Source organism: Ovis canadensis, chromosome 8, assembly GCF_042477335.2.
Source record: "Ovis canadensis isolate MfBH-ARS-UI-01 breed Bighorn chromosome 8, ARS-UI_OviCan_v2, whole genome shotgun sequence".
In the NCBI taxonomy this organism is placed as follows: Eukaryota; Metazoa; Chordata; class Mammalia; order Artiodactyla; family Bovidae; genus Ovis; species Ovis canadensis.
In genome coordinates this window covers 103,209,818-103,234,428 of record NC_091252.1, presented here as the reverse complement: position 1 = coordinate 103,234,428, position 24,611 = coordinate 103,209,818, and the positions used below count along the sequence as shown (strand labels likewise).

Here is a 24,611-nt window from a genome sequence, read left to right as displayed (position 1 = left end):
TAAAGTCTGACACTGTTTCCATTGTTTCCCTATCTGTTTGTCATGAAGTGATGGGACCGGATGCCATGAATTCGTTTTCTGAATGTTGAGTTTTAAGCCAACTTTTCACTCTCCTCCTCTTTCATTTTCATCAAGAGGTTCTTTAGTTCTTCTTCACTTTCTGCCATAAAGGTGGTGTCATCTGCATATCTGAGGTTATTGATATTTCTCCTGGCAATCTTGATTCCAGCTTGTGTTCATCCAGCCCAGGATTTTGCTTGATGTACTCTGCATAGAAGTTAAATAAACAGGGTGACAATATACAGCCTTGACGTAGTCCTTTTCCTATTTGGAACCGGTCTGTTGTTCCATGTCCAGTTCTAACTGTTGCTTCTTGACCTGCACACAGATTTCTCAAGAGTCGGGTCAGGTGGTCTGGTATTCTCATCTCTTGAAGAATTTTCCACAGTTTGTTGTGATCCACACAGTCAAAGGCTTTGGCATAGTCAATAAAGCAGAAGTAGATGTTTTTTCTGGAACTCTCTTGCTGTTTCTATGATCCAGTGGATATTGGCAATTTGATCTCTGGTTCCTCTGCCTTTTCCAAAACCAGCTTGAACATCAGGAAGTTCATGGTTCACATATTGCTGAAGCCTGGCTTGGAGAATTTTGAGCATTACTTTACTAGCATGTGAAATGAGTGCATTTGTGCAGTAGTTTGAGCATTCTTTGGCATTGCCTTTCTTTGGGATTGGAATGAAAACTGACCTTTTCCAGTCCTGTGGCCACTGCTGAGTTTTCCAAATTTGCTGGCATATTAAGTGCAGCACTTTCACAGCATCATCTCTTAGGACCTGAAATAGCTCAACTGGAATTCCACCACCTCCACTAGCTTTGTTCATAGTGATGCTTCCTAAGGCCCACTTGACTTCACATTCCAGGATGTCTGGCTGTAGATGAGTGATCACACCATTGTGATTATCTGGGTCATACAGATCAGATCTTTTTGTACAGTTCTTCTGTGTATTCTTGCCACCTCTTCTTAATATCTTCTGCTTCTGTTAGATCCATACCATTTCTGTCCTTTATCGAGCCCATCTTTGCATGAAATGTTCCCTTGGTATCTCTGATTTTCTTGACGAGATCTCTGGTCTTTCCCATTCTGTTGGTTTCCTCTATTTCTTTGCATTGATCGCTGAGGAAGCCTTTCACATCTCTCCTTGCTACTCTCTGGAACTCTGCATTTAAATGGGTATATTTTTCTTTTCTCCTTTGCCTTTAGAGTCTCTTCTTTTCTCAGCTATTTGTAAGGCCTCCTCAGACAACCACTTTACCTTTTTGCATTTCTTTTTCCCAACCAAGGGAGTTTGGGAATTTTTTTTGCTGGAGTTCAGGTACAGATATCTGGATCTATTTGAGCCAGTTTAAGAAGACTTAACTCAGGAGATGGTACTTCCAGAACAGTCGACACAAGCAGAGAGCAGGCTCTAAGCTGTGTTTCCAAAACAGCCCCTACCTCACCCTTCAGGATGGGCCTGGTGAGACAGCTGGTGCTTCTGCTTCCAGCAGTGGCCCAGCCACGCCTGGCTTCTTGGTTAGAATTCAAGAACATCACCTGACAGCGGGCACACAGACCTCAGGGGAGGGCGCTGGTAGTTCTGGGCTTCTGGACAAGGCCTGCCTCCAGGGCTCTCCAGGGCCCACCCTCCTTGTTCTTTAAACAAAGCAGAGTGACTCTGGGACTCAGGGCTCCTCTGCTAAGTGACAGCAGCAGAGTCTGCACGATGGGACCAGGAACCCCCAGTCTGACCCTGGACACTCGCCCTGTGGCCGCTGTGCCTGCGTGAAGGTCTCCGTGCCAGGGCCGCCTTCGGAGCCGCCCTCAGCCGTGAGCGCAGGTGCGGTGTGTGCACACTGGAGCGTGTGCCTGGGTCTGGGTCATGGCTTGGAACTGTGACCCACCACTTGCTGGCTGCGTCATTTTGGTCAAAGGGCCAGCTTCTCAGACCTCAGCCTACTCACTTGGGGAGCAGTGTCTGCCAGTTCACCATGGCACCAGGCCGCCTGAACAGGAGTCTGGGAATTTCCCAGGAATTGGGAGATGCCGTTGGGGTCTCCGAAAGGCCTCTGGCAAGGAGCCCTCTTCTGCATCTGGTTCGACCAGGATGAGACACCCCCCTGGGTCCTGGGCCGTCATGGGCTGTGAGCAGCTCCAGCCACACCAGCGCCACCCTCTGTGAAAAGACAAACCGCATCTTGTGGAGAACCGTGCTCAGACTCATAGACACAGGCTCTGCCACAGGGCTCCCGTGAACACAAAGGACAGGGAAACGCAAGGGCCAAACGGATGTGACTTGTGTAGGACTCGCTGACTCTTCCTGTGGGACTTGGGAGGACCTTTCACTGGGGAGGAACTGACTGCAGCGCCACTCCAAGGGGGCGTAGACACCCCACGCCTTGCTGAGTCTGTCAAGACTGCCTTCCTCCTCCCCTCCCCACGGCTTCCTGAGTGCTGGGGTTATCTCTTCCAAGCACATCCCCGGGACACACCCCGCCAGGTGGCCAAGGCGGGCTCTCATTCAACCTGTCTTCCAATGCACCGCTGACTGTGTTTCGGACTTGAGCTGAAGCTTGGGGCTGACCAGTGAGGCCTCACCTGCCAGCAGGGGGGTGGGGGTAAGCGCTATTCCTGACTTCCCTTTCTCACTCTCTGGGGTCACCTGGAATGCCTCACCTTGCCAGATCACCACGCAGCCTCCTCTGAATGTTTCTGAGTGGGATGAGAGGCCAGAGCAAATGGTCCTCTTCCTTTTTTGCTGCCCCAGCAACTGGTCACTGACCAGCAGGACAGCTGCACCCCAGGCGGGCCTGGCTGGCTGGGGAGATGAAAGAGGGGTTGACATCCCTGAAACTGGCCTGCAGCTTCCATGACTGAAGATCACAGTGCATATTCAGGCATGGCCACTTGAGAGAAGAAAAGAGAAACAAAACAAGACAAAATGAACAAGCTAAAACAATTAAAAGGTAAAAGAAAAAACACCAGAGTCGATTATCTGCTTTTCTTTCTCTCAAGTTGTCAAATAAAGGTCATTCCCCCACGTTTTGAAAAACCAAGAAAAAGACTGGTCTGAACTATGAGCATTTGCAGCAAATTATCTAATATGTGAAGAGTCGCCCCGGCGAGTGTGCCACTACCGTCACTAAAGCCCGTGTCCTGTGCGATCCGCTCAAGGACGTCCACGTCCCTTCCCACTGGTTCCATGGTGATGCTTGCAGCAACGGTCGCTGGATGAGCCATCAGCTTTTTAAAATGAGGAGACCGAGAGGACCCATGATTTGTCAAGGTCTCTTTAAGGTCTCTTTAAGGAACTTCAGCACATCTGTGGAGCCCATGAGTCCTTACAGAAACACGGTGCAGACAGTGAGGAGAGGCAGGGATGCGGCTGGGGGTGTGGGTGCGAGGTGAACCTCGGGGTGAGAGCTGGGGTGTCAGCTGCAGCACTGGCAGGGGCTCCCTGAGAGGGAGGAGCCGTGTCCTTTCATTGGAAGAGGGCTCCAAGGGGCAGAGGCGCTAAGGAGTTTGTCCGAGGGCACACAGCCGGCCCGGCTCACGCCAAGCCCTGTGCGCTCCTCGGCCCTCCCCTTGTCCCTGCCCCAGGAAGGGCCAGAGTGCGAATGGGCTCACAGGCCCAAGAAGGCGGTAGAACGTCGGGGACGAGGGCCTCTGGGGTCAGCCAACCCTCGTCTCAGTCCTTTCTCCTGCCTGGTGGGCTGTGAAGGGAACCCCTGAGCCCCTGCCCACATCTTGGCCTGAATCACCAAGGAGCCCTGGTGTCTAGTCGGGCAGCTCGGACCAACCTCCACTGGCAGGAGGGGCCTTGGCCCCACGGGCTCTGGTCCATTCACGCGGTCTGTGGTCCTCCTGGCTGGGAGGGGAGGACAGAAGACACACCTTCAGATTCAGGCTTCTACGCATAACCAAGTCCTCACAGAAGAAGGAAGAGGGAATCAGATAGCGCTGGGAACTAGTAACAGGATAGGGAGCTTTGAACCTGTACAGACCACCTGTTGGAACCTGGCCAGCCAGCCTGACAGCTGCTTGCTGAGGGGGGGGTCTCACCTGGGGCGGAGGGCAGCAGTATCTGATGCCCACCGTTAGCTGGTACCTCTGCTGAGAAGCGGCCGAGGGCCGGGGTGCAGGCTGCCAGCCCACGCACGTCAGTTCTGTTTCTGAGTCAGAGGAGCAGCTAATGAACACCGGCCAGAGCGAAGCTGCCTCCCCGGGCAGAGGCAAGAGCCTGCGGCCTGTCCGGAGGGGGACCTGGCCTGGGACGAGGCGGGGGCCCTGAGGGAATGGCTCAGATACACAGTTGCTCCGTCCACTGCTAAAGGAGGGCTTGTTTGGAACTCTGTCCACTTGGCCTTCAAATTACTAAGACCGCCTTTGACAAGCAAAGATCAAGTGTAAACAGTGTAGCTGTGAGTCAGGCTTTAGAAAAAATGTCAGAAACAAGTAATCTTGTGTATGTATTTTTCAGGTTGGCAAATTTTGAATAGACAATTGTCTGTTCTAGGAAGGGTTTTCTGTTGACAACTATCTCACTAGTTCATGGTGTGTAGCAGCCAATGGTGAGACACTTCTCATAGACAAAAATCAAGTTCTTTCTGAAATAGTATTTTTGCAGGATTTGGGCCACAGGGCTCAGGTGAACCACAGTTGTCTGCTGTTTGCTGGTTCTCGGAAAACTGCTCAAACATCTGTGGGGGCAAAGAGCCCAGATCCCTAGGTGACGCTGCAGGAGAGTGATGGGAATGAGCAGAAACAACTAGCACGTGTTTGGAGAGTTTCTGGTAAATTACTGTTCCATGACAGAGGCTAATCCCCAGGAAGGCCAAGCATCAAATCATTCGTTCAACGAACACTCATTGAGCACTGAGTGTGTGCGAGCAATCCTAAGAGGGCAGTCGCCCTACAGGAACAGGCACCCCAGCCCCACGCCCTGGGCACCGTCTGAGAGGCGGTTTTGAGTGACTCTGGGGCTGCGGCGACACACTCCATGGCCGGTTCTTGGTTTCCTAACTGAACGGGAAACATTCAGAGAGCCCGGCCACACAAACAAGTCCAGGTGCATCCACCGCAGCCGCTGGATTAAGTTTCCACGCGTCCATGCAGCCGGGCATCCACAGTTCTCCCTCCCAATTCGTCCTCCTCTTCCTCTTTCTCCTTCAAGTCCTGGCTCCTTCTGGCAGAGTCTCATCAGTCAGCCCTCTTGCCTGGCTGGGGAGGGTGGCCAGGGGGGCAGTGTGTGAAAAGGATTAGAAGCGTCAAGCCGAGCACCTGTGAGGCAGGCCTGCTGCAGGGCAGACCCCACAAAAACCTTCTGTGCAGGAAAGCCCTCTCACCCTGGGAGTGGCTCCTGGAGGCCACTTCTGAAAGCTCAGACTCGTTCGCCTTTTCGGTGGTGCCTCCCTGCCATGGGGCCAGCCCCAGACAGCGGTGAATTCCCATCTGGGGGCAGCTCCTCTGATCTCAGACCCTCTTCAGGGTCATTTGTGCACTGAGATGGGGCCGCCTCACTTCTCAGCCTGCTGTTGATGGCTTAGTTCCCAGAGGTGTGGCAGCCCCAGAAGCAGAGAGCAGCCGGGCCCCGGTGTCAGCGCTCACAGTGGGAGGCAGGCGAAGGCTGAGGCTTCCGTTTGACACCTTCCTCCCCAGAGCTGCCTCCTGTTTCGAAACTTTCTCTGGCTCCAGGGCACAGACTTCTGGGGCTTGTGAGGGAAGCAACCTCAAAAGCTCATTCGATCCACCCCTCTGCTTCAGGAGGGACCACACACACAGGACAGGCTGTGGAGGGGTGGCCAGCCCTGCCGTGCTGGGTGGGGTGGCAGCTTTAGGCTCCTGCTGGCCCCTCTGTGCAGACCTGTGCTGGTGACAACCACGCCCAGGCTTTGGGCCCTGGTGGCAGCTTCGGGCCTACAAGCAAAGCCATCCAAGAGCGTCTGCTTGCCTCTTGCAGGTTTAAAAAGAAAGCACGCCCAGTGGTGAGGGCCCTTCCCTCCTGCCCTGAAGCCTTGTCCCCAGAGGCCTGCTGAGGGTCCTCTGCGGCGTGGACACTGCTGCTGTCCTCACCTCCTTCTGTGAGCATGTTGCCCACAGAGGCAGCCCCCTGGCTGATCCTGGTTTTGCTTTTAATACAAGTTTTGCCTGTAGAGCAATATAATTTGACATCTGTACACACTATGGCGTGCTCACCACCTCAAATACCATTTGCAGCCATCATGATACAGATGAGAACCTATGAGCCTGTTTTTTTGTTTGCTTTTCAGATTCCACGTTAGTAAAATCACACAGCATGTCTTTCCCCGTCCGACTTATTTCACTCGGCATAATGCTTTCACGGTCCGTCCATGTCGCAAACGGCAAATTTCCTTCTTTTTTATGGCTGAGCGGTATTATTCCATTTTACGCACGTGCCATACACCATCTTTACCCACTCTTCTATTGATGGACACTCAGGTTGCTCCCATGTCTTGGCTGTAAGGACAGAAGCAGAGCTCTACAAAAACAGAGCTCTGACGGACACAGAGGCACATGTACGCTTCCGAGTTCCTGCTTCTGTTTCTTCAGATAAACACCCAGGACCAGATTTTCTAGAATATATGGCAGCTCTGTTCTTAGTTTTTTGAGGAACTTTCATACTGTTTTCCACGGCAGTTGTGCCAATTCCCATTCCCACCAACAGTGGAGCAGGGCTCCCTTCTCTCCACAGCCTCTCCAACACTTGCTATCTCTTGCTGTTTTGATAGTAGCTCCCAGGCTGATTCTTGACTCCTTTTCTGTAAGAATGTGGGGCACGGGGGAGGTAACTACCCCAGCCCCTTCTCCCCGAGTCCTCCTCCCACTCCGGCTACGACACCAGCATCTGCCCCTCTTCAGGGCACACTTAGGGGACCCGTGGGCACAGGCGCTGCAATACTGTCCCCATGGGGCCAGGGAAGCCACTGTGAGCCTAAGTGACATTTCTGGGGGCTGGTCTCTTTCTCCCACACCATTCCTCTTCAGCCCTGAAGAGGCCCTGGCTGACTGGGTTGGGGGCCACCTCTGTTTATGGGCAGGATACCCCTACCTTCTATGTCAGGCTCCCAGGTCGACTCCAACAGCTCCCAGTTGCAAGCAGCCAGGGGACAGTTCAGCGGCAGAGAGAGAGGAGATTCCGCTACTACTGGAGACATTTTGCATGTCATATTATGTGTGGTTTTTCTTAGAAAAGAATGCAGCACTTCTCAGGGGCTGCTGCAGGTGCTGCTCTGTGCCAGGGCCGTGGGAGATACACACACGGACAGCCACCAGGCTGCCTGTGGCATAAACAAGGAGGAGACGTGGACACACCTGTGATCATTCTCAGTGACCACCCAGCTGGCTCGGCCTCTGTGGATGGGGCCCCTGAGCCCAGACTGCCCCGGGCCTGGGTCAGGTCCCCAGGACAGTGAGGGGGCCGGCATGAGGCGCAGGATCTCTGGAGGGAAAGACCCTCCCGGATGGCCTGTGACCAAAGGATCTGGGCCCGTGACGGGGGCTCACAGAACCACTGAGCATTCTGGGGTCACAGCCACCCCAAGCCAGCCCCTCACACCTGTGTCCACGGATCTGAGTCTCAGGTGCGGACTCTGCTGGCCACAACGCTGGGCTCCAAGCTCCGCTTGGCAGGACTGTTTGGTGGGCAGGTGACCGCACCCGTATCTATGAGTGAGGGCGGCCCCATGGGCAACACAGCCACAAGCGACCACACTGTGTGACCGAACCTGTGGACTAACCCACAGGAACAGGATTCTGAAGGACTGGACCAAATTTTCTTCCATTCAGAAGGGATGGATTTTGCATTGGTACCAAAGGCACAGGCGAGCCCCCTGCCCTTAGCATGACCGAGGGGAACACGGTCACTCAGGAAGTTTTATGAGAAAAGCTGGGCATCTTCTCATGTGATTATGGGCAACACACATCTCTAGCTCAGGTGAGCTCTTTGCCTCCTTTTCCTTATTGACCTACTAGTCTCTTTTTTATTGATTTATACAACAGAGAAACTATTCTTTGTTTCTGATATGCCTCATAAATATTTTTTACAGCTCACCATTATCTTCTGACTGGCTTATGGTGATGATTCTGATCAATGCACCATCTTTTTCATTCTCACGTAGTTTTCTTCCTAACATTATGCCTCCTGGGTTTCGGGCTGTATTTAGGCCTTCCACTGCTGCTCAGTTGCTAAGTTGTGTCCAGTTCTTTGTGACTGCATGGACTGCAGCATGCCAGGCTCCTCTGTCCACTGTTTCCCAGAGTTTGCTCAAATTCATGTCTACTGAGTAGGTGATGCTATCCATCCAACCATCTCATCCTCGGTTGCATCTGCCTTCAATCTTTCCCAGCATCAGGGTCTTTTCCAATGAGTCAGCTCTTCACGTCACATGGCCAAAGTATTGGCGCTTCAGCTTCAGTCCTTCCAATGCATATTCAGGACTGATCTCCTTTAAGACTGACCGGTTTGATCCTGCAGTCCAAGGGACTCTCAAGAGTCTTCTCCAACACCACAGTTCAAAAGCATCAATTCTTTGGCGCTCAGCCTTCTTTACGGTACAAATCTCACATCCATACATGACTACTGGAAAAACCATAGCTTTGACTATACAGATCTTTGTTGGCAAAGTGATGTCTCTGCTTTTTAATATGCTGTCTAGGTTTGTCAAAGCTTTTCCTCCAAGAAGCCAGTGTCTTTTTCATTTCATGGTTGCAGTCATCGTCTGCAGTAATTTCGGAGCCCAAGAAAAGAAAATATGTTACTGCTTCTACCTTTTCCCTTCTCTTTGCCATGAAGTGAGGGGACCTGATGCCATGATCCTAGTTTTTTGAATATTGAATTTCAAGTCAGTTTTTTCACTGTCCTCTTTCACCCTCATCAAGAGGGTCTTGAGTTCCTCTTCACTCTCTGACATTAGGGTGGTATCATCTGCATATATAAGGTTGCTGATACTTCTCCTGGCAGTCTTAATTCCGGTTTGTGACGCATCCAGCCTGGCATTCCATATGATGCATATGATGCATCTGCATAGAAGTTAGATAAGCAGGGTGACGGACAGAATGGCAGGTACAGCCTTGTCGTCCTCCTTTCCCAAATTCGAACCAGTCCGTTGTTCCATGTCCAGTTCTAACTGTTGCTTCTTGGCCTGCATACAGGTTTCTCAGGAGGCAGGTAACGTGGTCTGGTATTCCCATCTCTTTAAGAATTTTCCAGTTTGTTGTGCTCACACTGTCAAAGGCTTTAGTGTACTCAGTGAATAAATAAACATTTTCCTGAAATTCCCTTGCTTTTCTATGATCCAACCGATGTTGGCAATTTAATCTCTGGTTCCTCTTCAAAATCCAGCTTGTACATCTGGAAGTTCTCAGTTCGTGTGCTGCTGAAACCTAGCTTGAAGGGTTTTGAGCATAACCTTGCTAGCATGTGGAATGAGTACAATTGTATAATAGCTCGAACATTCCTTGGCATTGCCCTTCTTCGGGACTGGAATGAAAACTGGCCTTTTCCAGTCCTGTGGCCCCTGCTGAGTTTTCTAAATTTGCTGGCATACTGAGTGCAGCACTCTAACAGCATCATCTTTTAGGATTTGAAACAGCTCAGCTGGAATTCCATCGCCTCCACTAGCTTTGTTCACAGTGATGTTTCCTAAGGCCCACTTGACTTCACACTCCAGGATGTCTGGCTCTAGGTGAGTGATCACACCATCGTGGTCACCCAGATCATTAAGATCTTTTTTGTATAGTTCCGTGTATTCTTGCCACCTCTTCTTGATATCTTCTGTTTCTGTTAGGTCCTTGCCATTTCTGTCCTTTATCATGTTCATCTTTGCACGAAATGCTCCCTTGACATCTCCAATTTTCTTGAAGAGCTCTCCAGTCTTTCCCACCCTGCTGTTTTCCTCTATTTCTTTGCATCGTACCCTTAAGAAGGCTTTCTTTTCTTTCCTTCCTGTTTTCTGGAACTCCGCATCCAGCTGAGCATGTCTTTCCCTTTCTCCCTTGCCTTTCACCTCTCTTCTCAGCTATCTGTAAAGCTTCCTCGGCCAGCCACTTTGCCTTCTGGCATTTCTGTTCCTTGGGGTGGTTTTGGTCACCACCTCCTGTACAGTGTTATCAACCTCCACCCATAGTTCTTCAGGCACTCTGTCTTCCAGATCTAATCCCTTAAATTGATTAATCACCTCCACTGTATAATCATTAGAAAGGAAAGGGAAGTCGATCAGTCATGTCTGACTCTTTGCAACCCCATGGGCTGTAGCCTTCCAGGCTCCTCCATCCATGGAATTTTCCAGGCAAGAGTACTGGAGTGGATTGCCATTTCCTTCTCCAGGGGATCTTCCTGACCCAGGGATCGAACCCGGGTCTCCTGCACTGCAGGCAGACGCGTTACTATCTGAGCCACCGGGGAAGCCCTGGCATAATGATTAGGGATTTGATTTAGGTCGTATCTGAATGGTCTAGTGGTTGGCCCTGTGTTCTTCAATTTAAGCCTGAATTTTGCAATAAGGAGCTCATGATCTGAACCACAGTCAGCTCCGTCTTGTTTTTGCTAGCTGTATAGAGCTTCTCCATCTTCAGCTGCAAAGAACGTAATCAATCTGATCTCGGTGTTGACCATCTAGTGATGTCATGTGTAGAGTTGTCTCTTGAGTTTGGAAAAGGGTGTTTGCTATGACTAGCGTGTTACCTTGACAAAACTCTGTTAGCCTTTGCCTTGCTTTATTTTGCATTCCAAGGCCAAACTTGCCTGTTTTTTGGGGTATCTCCTAACTTCCTATTTTTGCATTTCAATCCCTTATGATGAAAGGGGAATCTTTGTGTGTGTGTCAATTCTAGGTGTTATAGGTCTTCATAAAACCGTTCAACTTCACGTTCTTCAGCATTAGCAGTTGGGGCATAGACTTGGAGTATTGTGATGTTGAATGGTTTGCCCTGGAAATGATCTGAGAGGACCATTCTGTTGTTTTTGAGATTGCACCCGAGTACCGCCTTTCAGACTCTTTTGCTGACTATGAGGTCTACTCCATTTCTTCTCAGGAACTCTTACCCACAGTAGTAGATATAATGGTATCTGAATTAAATCTGCCCATTTCTGTCCATTTTGTTCACTGATTCCTAAAATGTCAATGTTCAGTCTGGCCATCTTCTGCTTGCTGCTGCTGCTGCTAAGTCACTTCAGTCATGTCCAACTCTGTGCAACCCCATAGATGGCAGCCCGCCAGGCTCCTCTGTCCCTGGGGTTCTCCAGGCAAGAATAACGGAGTGGGCTGCCGTTTCCTCCTCCAATGCCTGCACTCATGCTAAGTCGCTGCAGTCGTGTCCGACTCTCTGCGACCCTACGGACAGCAGCCCACCAGGCTCCTCTGTCCATGGGATTCTCTAGGCAAGAGTACTGGGGTGGGTTGCCATTTCCTTCTGTGCCATCTTCTGCCTCATCACATCCAATTTACCTCAATTCATGGACCTAACATTCCAGGTTCCTATGCAATATTGTTCTTTACAGCACTGTACTTTCTTTCACCACCAGTTACATCCACAACTAAGCATTCTTTCCGTTCTGGTCCGGCCACTTTGTTCTTTCTGAAGCTGTTAATAAGTGCCCTCCGCTCTTCCCCAGAAGCATACTGGACCCTTTCCAACCCGGGGGGCGCATCTTCCAGTGTCAGGCCTTTTGGCCTTTTCATATTGTGCACAGAGTTCTCAAGGCAAGAATCCTGGACTGAGCTGCCGTTTCTTCCTCCAGCGGATGAGGTTTAATCAGAACTCTTCACTATGACCTATCTGTCTTGAGTGGCCCTGCAAGGCATGGCTCCGAGCTTTAACCCTTTGCCACAAGGCTGTGATTCATGAAGGGGAGGCCTTCCATACTTCAACAGAAGAAAATCCTCCAGTGGTGGTTTCTTTCTGTACATGTCTGTTTCTCTTTTGCATTTAGACTGTTGATCTTTCTGGAATTTACTTTGATGAGGTATGGGCCTAACTTTTCAGTTTTCCATGATGTTTGCCCACATGACACCATTATAGGAAAATCATGTTGCCCAACAATTCAAACATTTTTATCATAAATTACATGTATTTGGGTCTGTTTTTTGGACTTCCTAATTATCCATTTGCCAGTAACAGAAGTTTAAAATGTAACTTCATAATGTGTTTTAATATCTGATGGGACTAATTCCTCCATTATTTTTCTTTTAGGTTTGTCCTGCCTACTTCTATTTTTTCATACAAATTTAGATTTAACCTGTCTAGTTAAAAAGGGCCAGCCCTTCAGTTGGGAGCGCACGATGTGTGCAGACTAACTTGCAGCAACTGGCCTCTCCACAGCACGCGCTCCAGCCCACGCACACAGGCACTGCTCTCTCTGTCCCTGTGCTTCTCATCTCTTCCTAACCACAGCATCAGATAGTTTATCTTTTTTTTTTTTGATGCTGTGATAAAAGCAACCTTTTTTTCTATCATATTTCCTAGTGGTTTCCAGACTGCTGACTTAGGCTGCTGACTAATTACTTTGTCAAATTCTCTTTTATTTTGTACATTTTTTTCCCAGTTGCTTCTCTATGGTTTTCCAGATATTCAATGAAATAATGTGTAAGAAAGCACTTTATCTCATCCTTTCCCATTGTGGTACTTTCTTTCTTTCGACTAAACTGCACGAGCTGGAGCTGCCAGAACAGTGTGAAGGGGGCCGCCGGATTCTGAAGGCCTGTCTTCTTTCTGATATTGGTGGTGGTGGGGGGGGGGGAGCTGTTTCCAGGGTCCCCAGGGTGCGAGCTTGCAGGCTAAGACAGCATTGATGACACTAAAGGCATACTCATCAACCTCTATTTCATTAGGAGCATTTTAAAAGGACAGAGTGTGTGTGAATTTCATTCAACATTTGTCAGCGTCTACAGAGACGTTGTTTTTATCTTTTGCTCCACTAAATGGTGATTTATATCTAAAGACCTAGTTTTGACCCATTCCTACTTCATTGGAAAAAATGCTTAGTCACTCACTAGTATATAATCCTCTTAACACACTGCTGGATTCTGTTCTCTGATTATTTATTTAGGATTTTCACACTGCTACTTATACACTAGATTAGTTGACAGCTTTCCTTTTGTTGATCTCTTTGGTGTCAATGCTATGTTTGCTTTCTTCCTATGTCTGCGATGGCTTAAACACTGTTGGAACAGACGGGCAAGCGGCAAGGTGGGAGTTAGCCTTTTCCACCCTGTACCCAAGTAATCTGGAAATGGGTCTTCTATGTGCAGCTTTTAGATATTAGAAGGTATACAAGCTATGACAAAGAAATTTCTATTTTTAAAAGCAGGTGAGATAATAAAGTCTAAATAGGAGCTTTGTTTTTGGTAAAATTTCACATTTGACTTGCTCATAAGCCCATTTGGTATCTAGCAATACTTGTTGGTTAATTTGGAAGCCCAGATTTTAATTTTATTTAAATAACACTATGCTCTCAAGCTGCAACGGTGAATGGCCAAGAAAAACGTAATTCATAAGCAGCCAAGCACCTGCTTTCCTGCGTCCAGAAAGCGGCAGGACTTGCCTGCTGTCACACACCGGGCAGTTGCTGCGGGCTTCAGGGAAGTCGGGTGACCGGAGGCTGAAAGGAGGCAGCTGGGGGCCGGGTCAGAGCATGGTTGGTGAGCCCTGGGCAGCGTGATGGGGAGGCCAGGCTGAAGAAGCGACCGAGGACCGAGACCTCGCAGTGACTGAGCGCCTGGGTCTCAGAGGATGCCACGTCCTAGAGCTACAAGTGAAACTTTACAGCAGATTCTGTGCAACTCTGGGGGCCCTGCCCCCAGCTACTGGTGCATACCAGACAGCCCAGGGCTCAACACTGGGCAGGCACTTTGGGAGGGGCTTGGGGATGAGGCTGGCCATGGAATTACTCATCCCACAGGTGGCTTCTCCTTAGCCTGCATGGACTCTCTTGGGGGCCCTGACTTCCCAGTGACCCACAAGATGCCCCAGGTCTTGCCTAGGCATCCACTCCTTCTCACACCAGATCCAGCCACACAAAGCACTGAAGGCCCCTGGAAATCCCAGGGTGGACCTCGTGCAGCCCTTCTGCCTGGTCCTGGCTCTGAGTGCTTGTATCAACACAGAGGATATGAGGGAGGGGCTGCCACGCTCTGCCCTCTTCTGATAAGCCTGGGGGGTGGGCTCCACGTGCAGGTCTGAGCAGGGCCAGTGGCAGCACCTTGGCCACACATGCCCGCCCTGATGGACACAAGCAGCTGGAGGCCAGAGCTGGTCCCTGAAGAGAGCCAGGGGGAGAAACAATCGGCTCGGTGTCCTTCAGTTCTCAGGGCTCAAAAAATAAAGTAACTGTTAGCAGACAGGGTGGGCTTCCCAGGTGGCACTGCTGGTAAAGAGCCCTCTTGCTTATGCAGGCAGATGTGAGAGATGCGGGTTCGACCCCCGGGTTGGGAAGATCCCCTGGAGAAGCAAATGGCAACCCACTCCAGTACTCTTGCTTGGAGGATCCCACAGACAGAGGGGCCTGGTGGGCTATAGTCCACGGGGTCACTAAGAGTCAGACACGACTGAAGTGATTTATAAGGCAGGGATCCCAGGAGAAAGAACCAGGCACGACTTTCTCACATAAGAAGCCATTTTTGGCGCAAATCTTCTGTGATCTGAGCCTGGACACAGCGCCTGCCCTCGAACAGGTCTCAGTATTTAATGATGGTCATGAAGGTGGGGAACGTAAGAACAAAGGGAAAGCAGCCGAGAAGCAAGAGTCCAGCGATAAGACAGTCCGTTCCTCCCGCGAGGCGTAAGGGACAACCTGGTGCAGGCTTTGAACTGCTCTGCAGGGACTGAGGCCCCAGCCCGGAGCCCTGAGGGACGATGCTGACCCTCCCGCCTCCAGTCGGCTGGAGCCCAGCTTCTGTCCACCCTCGTCCCAGGGCTGTGCTGGACTCTCCTTTGCTCAAGGTGCGTCACGAAGGTGCGTCACGGGCACTTAGCGTAAAGCTCCCCGATTCTGCTGCTTTGGGAAGGTCCCTGGGGTTCTCCTGACTTGTTGCAAGTAAGAAATCCTTCCTTCTCTTCTGGCACAATGCTCACCAGGAAAGGAACCCAGTTTGGGGGACTTAACAGAGGTCTAGTTTTGCCTCAGACCCCTCCTTCCCGCTGGGGGCTCTCGTCCCGGCCCCGACACCCGGGTGGAGGAGGGCCGAGCCTCCTGTGGGGGCTGGGACCCCCGCGTTCCCTTCAGCAGGGTCTCAGTCCCACCTGAAGCATCGCAGCTGTGCCCCCAGGGAATCTCCGCTGGCGGGCCGTGGCCCCCACGACAGGGCCTATGCAATGGTCCTGCTAACGGCTGACGGAGCCCACCCATTTGTTCCATTAAACCAGCTCCCTTAACCGCACGGGTGGCAGACATTCCCTGGCCCAGGGGCAGCGTCCCGGCAGCTGGCGCTCTCCCTGCGGGCAGAGACGCACCCTGACACCGGCCTGAAATATGGGGAACGGTCCACTCTGGAGTCACCTGCCAGGTGCCAGGGGAACAGAAACTCACCGCCACCCAGCTCTCAGGTTCGTTAACTCCCAACTGTAGCTGCTCCGCACGAGGTGGGGGGGCGGGGGGCAGGCCAGGCCAGAGGTGGGGGGAGCACTGAGGGAGGGGGCCGAAGGCTGGGAGGCAGCCTGACCCCTCCCAGCCCCATTCCAGAGCACAGATAAAAGTGAAACCTGAGCCGGGAGTGTTTGTGTTGCCACCGCCAATCAAGGCCTCTGTCGTCATGGTAACAGGGACACTTCGGCAGCTCGAGCAGATGGTCAGTGAGCAACAGGCAGCATATGCTCCTCAAGCCCAGCCGCGGCACAGATGGAGGCGGTTGGGGGGGGGGGGCGCTCCTCGGTGACCGGACGTTTCCTCCTCTGCTCCCCGTCACGGGGATTAGCACCGTGTGCGCAGTTGGGCCCCGGTTAGCAGAGCCGGCCGCAGGACAGCCAGGGCCCAGAGCCTTGTTAATAGTCCTGCCCATCCTGGGCTGGTTCCTGCGGCCTTTACAGGAGCAACGCACTTCCCTTCGGGATGGGGTAGGGGGATGGATTAAACACCTCTTGAAGCATTTCCAGGGCGGGGGTGGGGCAGAAACAGGTCCTTGTGGGGACGTTTTAAACTCAAGGTTGGGACACACGTGGTCAGCCACTTGGCCACTAGGTAGTGTGTGACCCTGAGATTCTCTGTCTTCTGCTGTTTGTAAACATTCACCGCATTTGGTTATTAAACCTCCTTTCTTAAGTATCAGCCTCCACTCTGGCCTACAGAAACCCCTGTGTGGGGAGAAGGGGCCTCAGAATGGCTGGTGATGACCAACAGCATTACAGCAATTGCCCTTCAGGGCACACTGGCTACACCCAGACACCGGAGATGCCGCGGGCCACCTGAGGCAGAGGCGAAGCTGGGATGGCCACGGGGGCCCCAGGGCTTGGGGTTACGGGGCCCCTCTCCACCAGGCCTGGGCAGCGGCCACACTGTCACCCGGCCCCGGGTCTCGTCTCCTGCCGCCCCTGCACGGCTCACACAGTAGTTGCTCATCTGTTGGTGAAGTGTGACCCTGCGACCCCACGGACTGCAGCCTGTCAGGTTTCCCTGTCCATGAGATTCTCCCAGCAAGAACACTGGAGCGGGCTGCCATTTCCTTCTCCAGGGATCAAACCCACGTCTCCTACAGCGGCTGGTATTATCAGTGAATGCACAAGTGACCATCCTCAGGGTTCCTAAAGCTAAGCTTCAGGTAAAATTCGTGCAGATGATACTGAACTGGAAATGACTGTCACCAAGAGAGACGCTCTGGACTGAAGTAAAATTTCTGGAAGCAGACATATCTCAGGCATCCTGGCCACCACGGTGAACCCACCGGGACTGGGACCCTGCATGGGCCAGAGGCAGGGGAAGAGCAGCTGTCAGAAGGCCTGAGAGCCGCCAGCTAGAAAAATAAACAATAACACTTATTGCAGGTAAAGAGGAGGCTTGTGTAGTCCCCGCGGAGAGGGCGACTCAAACAGACAGACAGGAGGCAGGAGGGAGCTGAACACCCACCAGGCAATCAGGGAGGATCCATCAACACATGCTTGTGATATGCCTCAGTGTCAGTGACTTCAGTAAACTCCATCACGTTTACTAAAGCTTGACTTTAAAAGCCTGCTATAAGCTACTATATACTGGATGATAAACAAGGTCCTACTGTGACACAGTGACCTATATCCAGTATCCTGTGGTAAAGCACAATGGAGAACGTGGAAAAAAATGCACATAAGCAGCAGCAGTCACTCTGCTGCACCAGAAACTAACGGCACTGTAGACGTCGACTGCACTTAAGTCAGAGAAGATTAAAAAAGCATGCGTTGCTTTCTTACTGGTTTGTTTTAGATGGCTATTAGGCTTTGCAAAAAAAAAAAAAAAGAGCCCACAAAAGTTTACTAAGATCCATTCCTAGTAAAAATGATGCAAATAAAATGCTTTGAACTCAGCAGCATGTGGGAGGAAGCAGTCTTGGTGTGGCTGGCACTGAGGCGGGAGGCAGACCATCTCCCAGCTGCCGCGGGGCCCTCCACAACCAGACAGCATACCTGCGCGAGGGCACGCTCTCCAAGCAGAAGTGAGGCCTGGGCAGGGCAGCAAAACCAGGTGGATCTAAGGGCTGGGCTGCCATGGCTGGTCTGCTTTTTTAGCAACAAACCTACCTGCATAACAGTCTGAAGTCAGAGGTGGTTCTGAGTCGGCTGCCCTGGGTCTCTCATGTAACCTGAGCCATCTCACAGCCCATCAGAGGCCCCTGAGCTTTGGCTGCATTTGCTCCCACTCGACGTGACCATGAGACAGAGGGAACCGCGGCACAGGACAGTCCCCTTCTGAGAACAGACCAGAGTCGTGCCCCACTCCCTTCCTCGGCTCCTGCGGTTGAGGTCGCTGCTGGCGAGGTTTCAGGATGCCTTCTGTCTCCTCCGCAGGGAACTGCTTGCTCCTCCCTTGCCCTCAGTTCTGATGCTTTCTGTCCACAGAAGTCAGGCCATGGGGGCTCTGACCACAGGCCACGGAATGGACTCACGCGGTGTGGGCATGTCGGGGCCGAAGGGAAAGAGCCAACACCACATAGCGGCCCCACGACAGCACACGGCCTCTGCAGACACGGCCCCTGGCAGAGTCACCAACTCCTACAGGCCCTGCCGAGTCTGCCCAGCGGTTGACGAGCCTCGAGTGCAGAGGGGACACACGGCCCCAGGCCAGGCTCAGAGGCAAGTTCCCTGGAAACTCCTGGTGGCCCCAGCACCTGCCGGGCGAGCGGAGATAAAACCTGACCCCAGCAGCCCCACCTCAAGGGCCTCCAACACCTTTGCTTCTCAGACAGCGTTTCTAAGACTCAGCTCTCCTGAGAAACTCTAGACAGCTGGGGAGCCCAGGTCTCAAGCGTCAGGGCTCCAAGGCCAGGTGTCAGCAGCCACCCTTCCCGAAGGCGCCTCGGAAGCAGAACACACCACACGTTCCTCTTACACTTACTCTGAACACGTCCTGAGCACGTCGGACACTCTCTTCCCTTGGGCTACCTGGCTCAGAAGCAGCTTTGCACAGACAGGAGAGTCAAGTCTCACCTGGACCCGGGGGACAGTCTCCCACACAAGTGTCACGTCGGCTTGTCTGCCCACAGAACGGCTGCACCATGCACGTGCCCACCCCCCACCCCCACCCCCGCCGCGGTCCTGCACCCTGGGGCTCCGACCCCTCCATCCAGCCTCCTCCAGGCTGCCCTGTGTGAACTTTTGGACCTTCTGTTACAACTTATACCCTACAACTCTTTCCATAGTCCATCTCTAGAGGTGCTAAAGTTGTCATCTCAGGAAAGCAATACAAAAACAGTTTTGTTGCCAATGACGAAATTTGAGATTTCAAACAAAAATCAGAGTTCGGAGTCCTGTGAGAGCCACAGCTGCCGGAGGTTGTCTACACAGGAGAGACCTCCGATGGGGCTGCCGACAACGTGGCCAGTGTCTCTCGTGAGGGAGCGCGCTGGCGTTCGGAGCTGCAGGGCTCAGCAAGCCGTGTTTCCTACATGACCAAGCAGGTCACACACCTGCGCACCCAGAGGGCAGGGCAGACCGGCGGCTATCACACACACTTCGCTGAGGTCACTGAGGGGGTTTGGGTTCTATGGCAGCTGCCTTCAGAGAATTCCCACCTGCGGAGTTTGGGGTCATTTCCAGGAAGACTGTCCACACATCTCTGAAGAGGCCACGAGGGCCACCTGTCGCTGAGCCACAGGCCCGTGGCTGGCCCTCCCCTCAGAGAGCAGCGCGCTCCTGCAGACGGGTGGCCGGCTTTCCTAAACCCGGACACTACGGGCGTCTGCAAAAGAGCAACTGCTGCTCTTCTAACTTTGGGGGGCAATGCAGGGGTTCCACTGGGAATAAAAAATGTTCTCGTGTAGTTGGTGTATTGTTATTTTTAAATGAATTAATAAATACACATTTGAACTTTTTATCATTTTAAATTTCTAATACAGTAACTCAGAGTCCTCCGGTTTCCAGATGTAAAGGGGCCTAAGACCAGCAAGAACTGTCCCTAAGGGGATGACAGGCACGTTTTCCATGATCTCCATGCACTTGCCGGGGTCCAGCAAGCCTGGGAGCCCACCGCGACAACAGCTGCTAATCCGTGTATGAGAAAGCTGTCAGTATCCGAACATAAGGACACTCCTGACACCTGTCCACACAAGCTCAGAAATACTGACAGCCAGCTCTTTATAATGTGCTGTGAGCACGTTCATGAGAGTCAAAGGCTGAACCTCACTACATACCAGCCTGGATAAAAACAACTTTAAATCAGCTTTAAGACTTGGAAAGGTCCAATTTTCAGAAGGAAGTATGCTGAGACCTAGAGTATCAGAACAGAACAAAGAAGAGAAGGATTTCTGAGGGGAGAAAAAGGGTATGACTCTTTGGGGAAGACTTTTCAGGATGAAATAAAATTCTGTAACCTTAAGTTGGTGATTGTCCTTTAGGACGTAAAAAACACTGCTGAGTCACAGCCCCTTCAGCACTGGAGCGCTGTCTTCTCAGAGGCAGCTTGTTTCGGGGCTAACGCCAAAGCTTAATTCCCTTCTTTGGAGCCGAACACGCACTCCCCTCCCCTGAGCACACGTGACCTGTCTCACCACGCTGCACCGGGGACAGGAAGGTTGGGGTCACACCAGACGCAGTTCAGTGGCTCAGACTGTCTCAATATCTCTTCACAATTGAAAGGCTTTTATCTTCATTTGGATCTCATGTTAAGGGCTGTGGCTTGATTCAATAGACAGATTGGTGGCCTAAATTAATCACATTATCTGCTTTTCCTGTATTCTAACAACTACACAGATTAGAAAAGGAGAGTATACCTCACGCCATTTTACACAAACATGAGTTAGCTGCTAACAGAGGGCTGACAGGATGAGTCAGACCAAGAAACGGGCCCTGGACAGTGTTTCACTCTCGATGCTCGATGTGCCTCAAACAGCTCAGGTTTAGAAGACAGCAGCCAGTGAGAAAGCCTATGGCCGTCAAACCTTACTGGACTGAGTTTTACTAAATTCAGTGGATCTAGTGGAGACCAGGGCCTGCATGTGAGGCTGCGGCCTGGGGCCCGCCCCTTCCCCTCACGCCCCCTTGCCTCCAGCTCCCATCTCCAGGCAGAGGTGGGCTCCAAGCGGCTGTCCGTGGAGGTTGGTGGTCAGCACTGGCACGTGGGCCCCTTGTGACCACCCCGTGTCTGGCGGGCCTGTGACCTAGATCTCCAGGAGAGAAGCTCTCCAGGAACCATGAACATGGAGACCAATCTGGTTGGCAGAGGTGGCTGCTTCTCCTTCTTTTTAGAAGACATGACTTGCCCAACAGAGAAGGCTCAAGGTAATTTTTTCATCTAATCTCTAATAAAGCTGGCTTTCACTATGTGCTTTCTCACTGAGAACTATACATGCCCTGCAGACCAGGACTGTTTCCACAGGAGGCAGGCTTAGCTGGAAGCTGCTTGGCCTGGCCTGAGCCCTGGGGACAAGGCACGAGTCACCGTCTGGAGTGTCACCAGAAACTGGGAGCCACTTTCCTAACACAGGACCGACCTCCCTGTGCAGGTGGCTAATGTGAGGGGATGTTTGCCAACTGTAGGCTACGTCACCTTCGTATGATGAGACCAACTCTGCAGAGCCAGCCTCCAGCCCTTAATGCTTCCCAAACAGCTCCTGGAACGTTCGGGAGACGAAGCCACAGAAGAAAAAACATGAGTCAGCTTTTGCTAGAGTAACGAGGAGGCAGCCAGCTTGGCTGTGGGTCATGTTGGCATCAAACAGGAGGAGGTTACTGCCGGGCTCCCAAACACACCTGGCGGGCAGGCCGGGTCCCCTCTGCCCACACGGAGCTGCAGCTTTCCCAGGGATGCAGTTCCTCGTCTGACATCACAGTCTGCACGGCCTTGAGCCTGCTCGTCCCCAAGCGGGATGGGTCGAATGAGGAACCCACCGGGCGCCAAGCCACGCTGACACTGAAGACCTGGTGAGGCTGCCTGGCCACCTGCATGTTGCCTGCTGAAGCTCCGGGGCCACAGACAAAACACAGCCTCGCCTCACACGTGCTTAGCTTTCCTTTTCCAATTTTTTTTCTTTCTTTTTTCTGTGAATCAGGAAATCTTGGTTCCTACTTATTTTTCTTCCTAAGTAGTGACAGAGGCCTGGAAGAGCTTTAAACAAGAAGTTCAAAGAATGGAAAAAAAATGAACATAACCAAGCTTCGGCTCTGAAACCTGAAATCAGATTTATTAAACCCAAATGATGAGTACTTTGGGTTTCTCTGGTGGCTCGGCAGGGAAAGAATCCACCTGCAATGCAGGAGGTGAAGAGATGTGGTTGGATTCTGGGGTCGGGAAGATGCCCTGGAAGAGGAAATGGCAACCCACTCCAGTATTCTTGCCTGGAGAATCCCATGGACAGGGAAGCCTAGCGGGCTACATGGGGTCACAAAGAATCAAGACATGACTGAGGGACACCACCACGATGAGTACTTTAGAAACACACACTTTAACTGAAGACAGACACAGCGTCCCCGCCCCTCAGGTTCCACACGCACCTGCCGCAGAGGCTTTTGCTGCACGGCTCCGGCAGGAGCTCTTCTGAAACCCAGGCCCCAAGCGCTCCAGTTCAAGGAAGCAGCGGCGAGGCTGCTGCCCGGGTGCTGAGGGGATGAAGTGAGGATGGCCCCGCACCCCAGCCGCAGGGTGCGCGGCCTCTGGGCGGGGCCAGCCCAGGCCCCGCCCAGGCACCATGGCCAAGCCTTGCCCCCTGCAAGGCCCTGATGCCCCGGGGCAGCGCCTGCATGGGGCTGCCCACGCCGTCCCATCAAAGCCCGCCTCTGAGCACGGCCCACAGGGAGCTGCTGAGGCCATGATACTGCCTGCTTTGTAGTTTAGTTTCCTTCCACACACAGGACGCCGTAGACGGAAAGCTGTATGAAGAGCTGCTAAGCTTAAGGAGTCCGATGTGTGTCTGCAAGTATTCAAATAACGTTAGAACAATAAATTGGCACAGGAAAGCACCTTCTTCCGCTTAAGAACACATGACTTACAATTCTCTCCAATGGTGACAGAAGAGGCAGGTGTTGACTGGACTGCCTGGACCACAAGCCAAGTGAGCCTCCCTGGCACCTGCATTTTCTGGGGCTGCCGGCCCTTCCTGCCAGGACCTGATGGCTTCCTAAGCGGGAGGGCCTGGGCGTGCAGGGGGTGGGCGGGACAGGAGGGGCAGCTGCAGCTACTCCTTGGGGAGCATCACACCCGAGGGTGTGAGCCGCGCGTGTGCTGCACCTGTCTGCGTGTGCTGTGCACATCTGTATGTCTGCACGTTTCACGTCTGTGCATGTGCTGTGCACGTCTCCATGTGTGCTGCATGTCTGTGCACGTGCTGTGCACGTCTGCATGTATGCTGCACGTCTGCGTGCGCTACACATCTGTGCATGTGGTCTGCAAGTGTGTGTGTACTGCACACATCTGTGCACGTGCTGTGCACGTGTCTGCGTGTCCAGGTGGACAGACGCACGCCCGCACCCTCCTACTCCGCATCTTCCCTGACATCACTCTCCTCCCACGAGCTGCAGAATGCAGCACTTTCATCATTTCTAAAAGTTATTGATTTTTATTTCCTCAATAAAAATGTACCTGCCCTTCAAAGAGTGTGTGTGTGCAGCATGTAGAGCAAGCAGAGCGGTCACCTGCGCCTGGGGATCAGGGAGCGTGGGGAGCTAAGCAGAGAGGCCTGGGCGACCATGTGGCTGGTGGGGCCCGGGGCCAAGTGCCTTGAGGCTGGTGAGCACCGAGTGCACGGCAGGGCTGGCAAAGGCCACAGAAAGGGAGCACGAGGGGTCAGCCTCAGGCTGCCGGGGGGACTATCGAGTCAAGGCTGTTCAAATCATCCCAAGAGGCGTGCTGGGAAGACTGAGCCAGGAGCCCCCATCTGGAGAATCGGAAGGACAGCAGGAAGCGTGGTGGTAGGTACATGGCACGAGAGCTGAAGGTCATGGTTTTTATGGCGGGGGGGACGCTCTGTTCAGGACACGGTTTCCACAAATGGTCACAGCAATACTCCTGTCTCCTATGCTCTTCCAGAACCCCACTCCTTTCCCACTGAGAGGAAAGTCTACTTCATCTCCACCTGAAGCTGGACGCCTTTCTGGCTACCTTATGACAGAATATGGCAGTAAAGCATGACTTACTAGATTATAAAAGGTGACGTGGCTTCTGCCTGGTTCTTTAGCTCGAGGGGCACTTACCTTGGTATCCAGCTGCCATGCCACAAAGAAGCCCAAACAAGCCCCTGCGTGTGCACACATCCGTGTGCTGCCTGTGTCTGTGTGCTGCACGTGTGCCGTGTCTGCCTGTGTGCCATGCATGTGTCTGCATGTGCTGTATATCTGCATGTGTGCTGTGCATGTATGCTGAACCATCACTTCACATAGTTATCATTTGTGTGTGTGTGTGTGTGTGTGTGGAGAACATTCTATTAGCAAATTTCAAGTATACATTATATTATTATCAACACAGTTGCCATGCTACCCATCACATTCCAGGAATTCATTCATCTCATAACTGAAAGTTTGTTCATTTTGACACATATCTTCCCATTTCCCCAACCTTCCAGCCCCTGGCAACCACCACTCTATTCTCTTTACTAGTTCAACTGTTTTAGGTTCTACATGCAAGTGGTATCATGTAGTATTTGTCTTTTTGTGTTTGGCTTATTTCACTTAGCGTAATGACCTACAAGTTTATCAACACTGCTGCAAATAAAACTTTTTTTAAAAAAACTGGATAATATTGCTTTCATACATATATACACCATAATTTCTTTATTCATCCATCAAATGAGTGAATAAAGGACGATCAGGGTATCCCCATAGCCTAGTTCTTGTGAACGGTGTGGAAATCAACACTGGAATGCAGACGTCTCTCTGCGATACTGATTTAGTCTCCTCTGGATACGAACAGAGAACTGGGACTGCCGGATCCTACGGTCGCTCTGTTTTC

The 24,611-nt window shown here is 52.0% G+C and overlaps 1 long non-coding RNA gene across 1 annotated transcript; it reads right to left on the bottom strand.

The window, feature by feature from the left end:
- Positions 1 to 1,236: 1,236 nt before the first annotated feature.
- LOC138445425 (uncharacterized) lies at positions 1,237 to 15,737 on the bottom strand. The gene is made up of 3 exons (XR_011258871.1): positions 15,582 to 15,737; positions 2,714 to 2,943; positions 1,237 to 2,213 (listed from the first exon to the last, which is right to left on the bottom strand). It is a non-coding gene; the product is annotated as an uncharacterized lncRNA (long non-coding RNA).
- Positions 15,738 to 24,611: the final 8,874 nt, after the last annotated feature.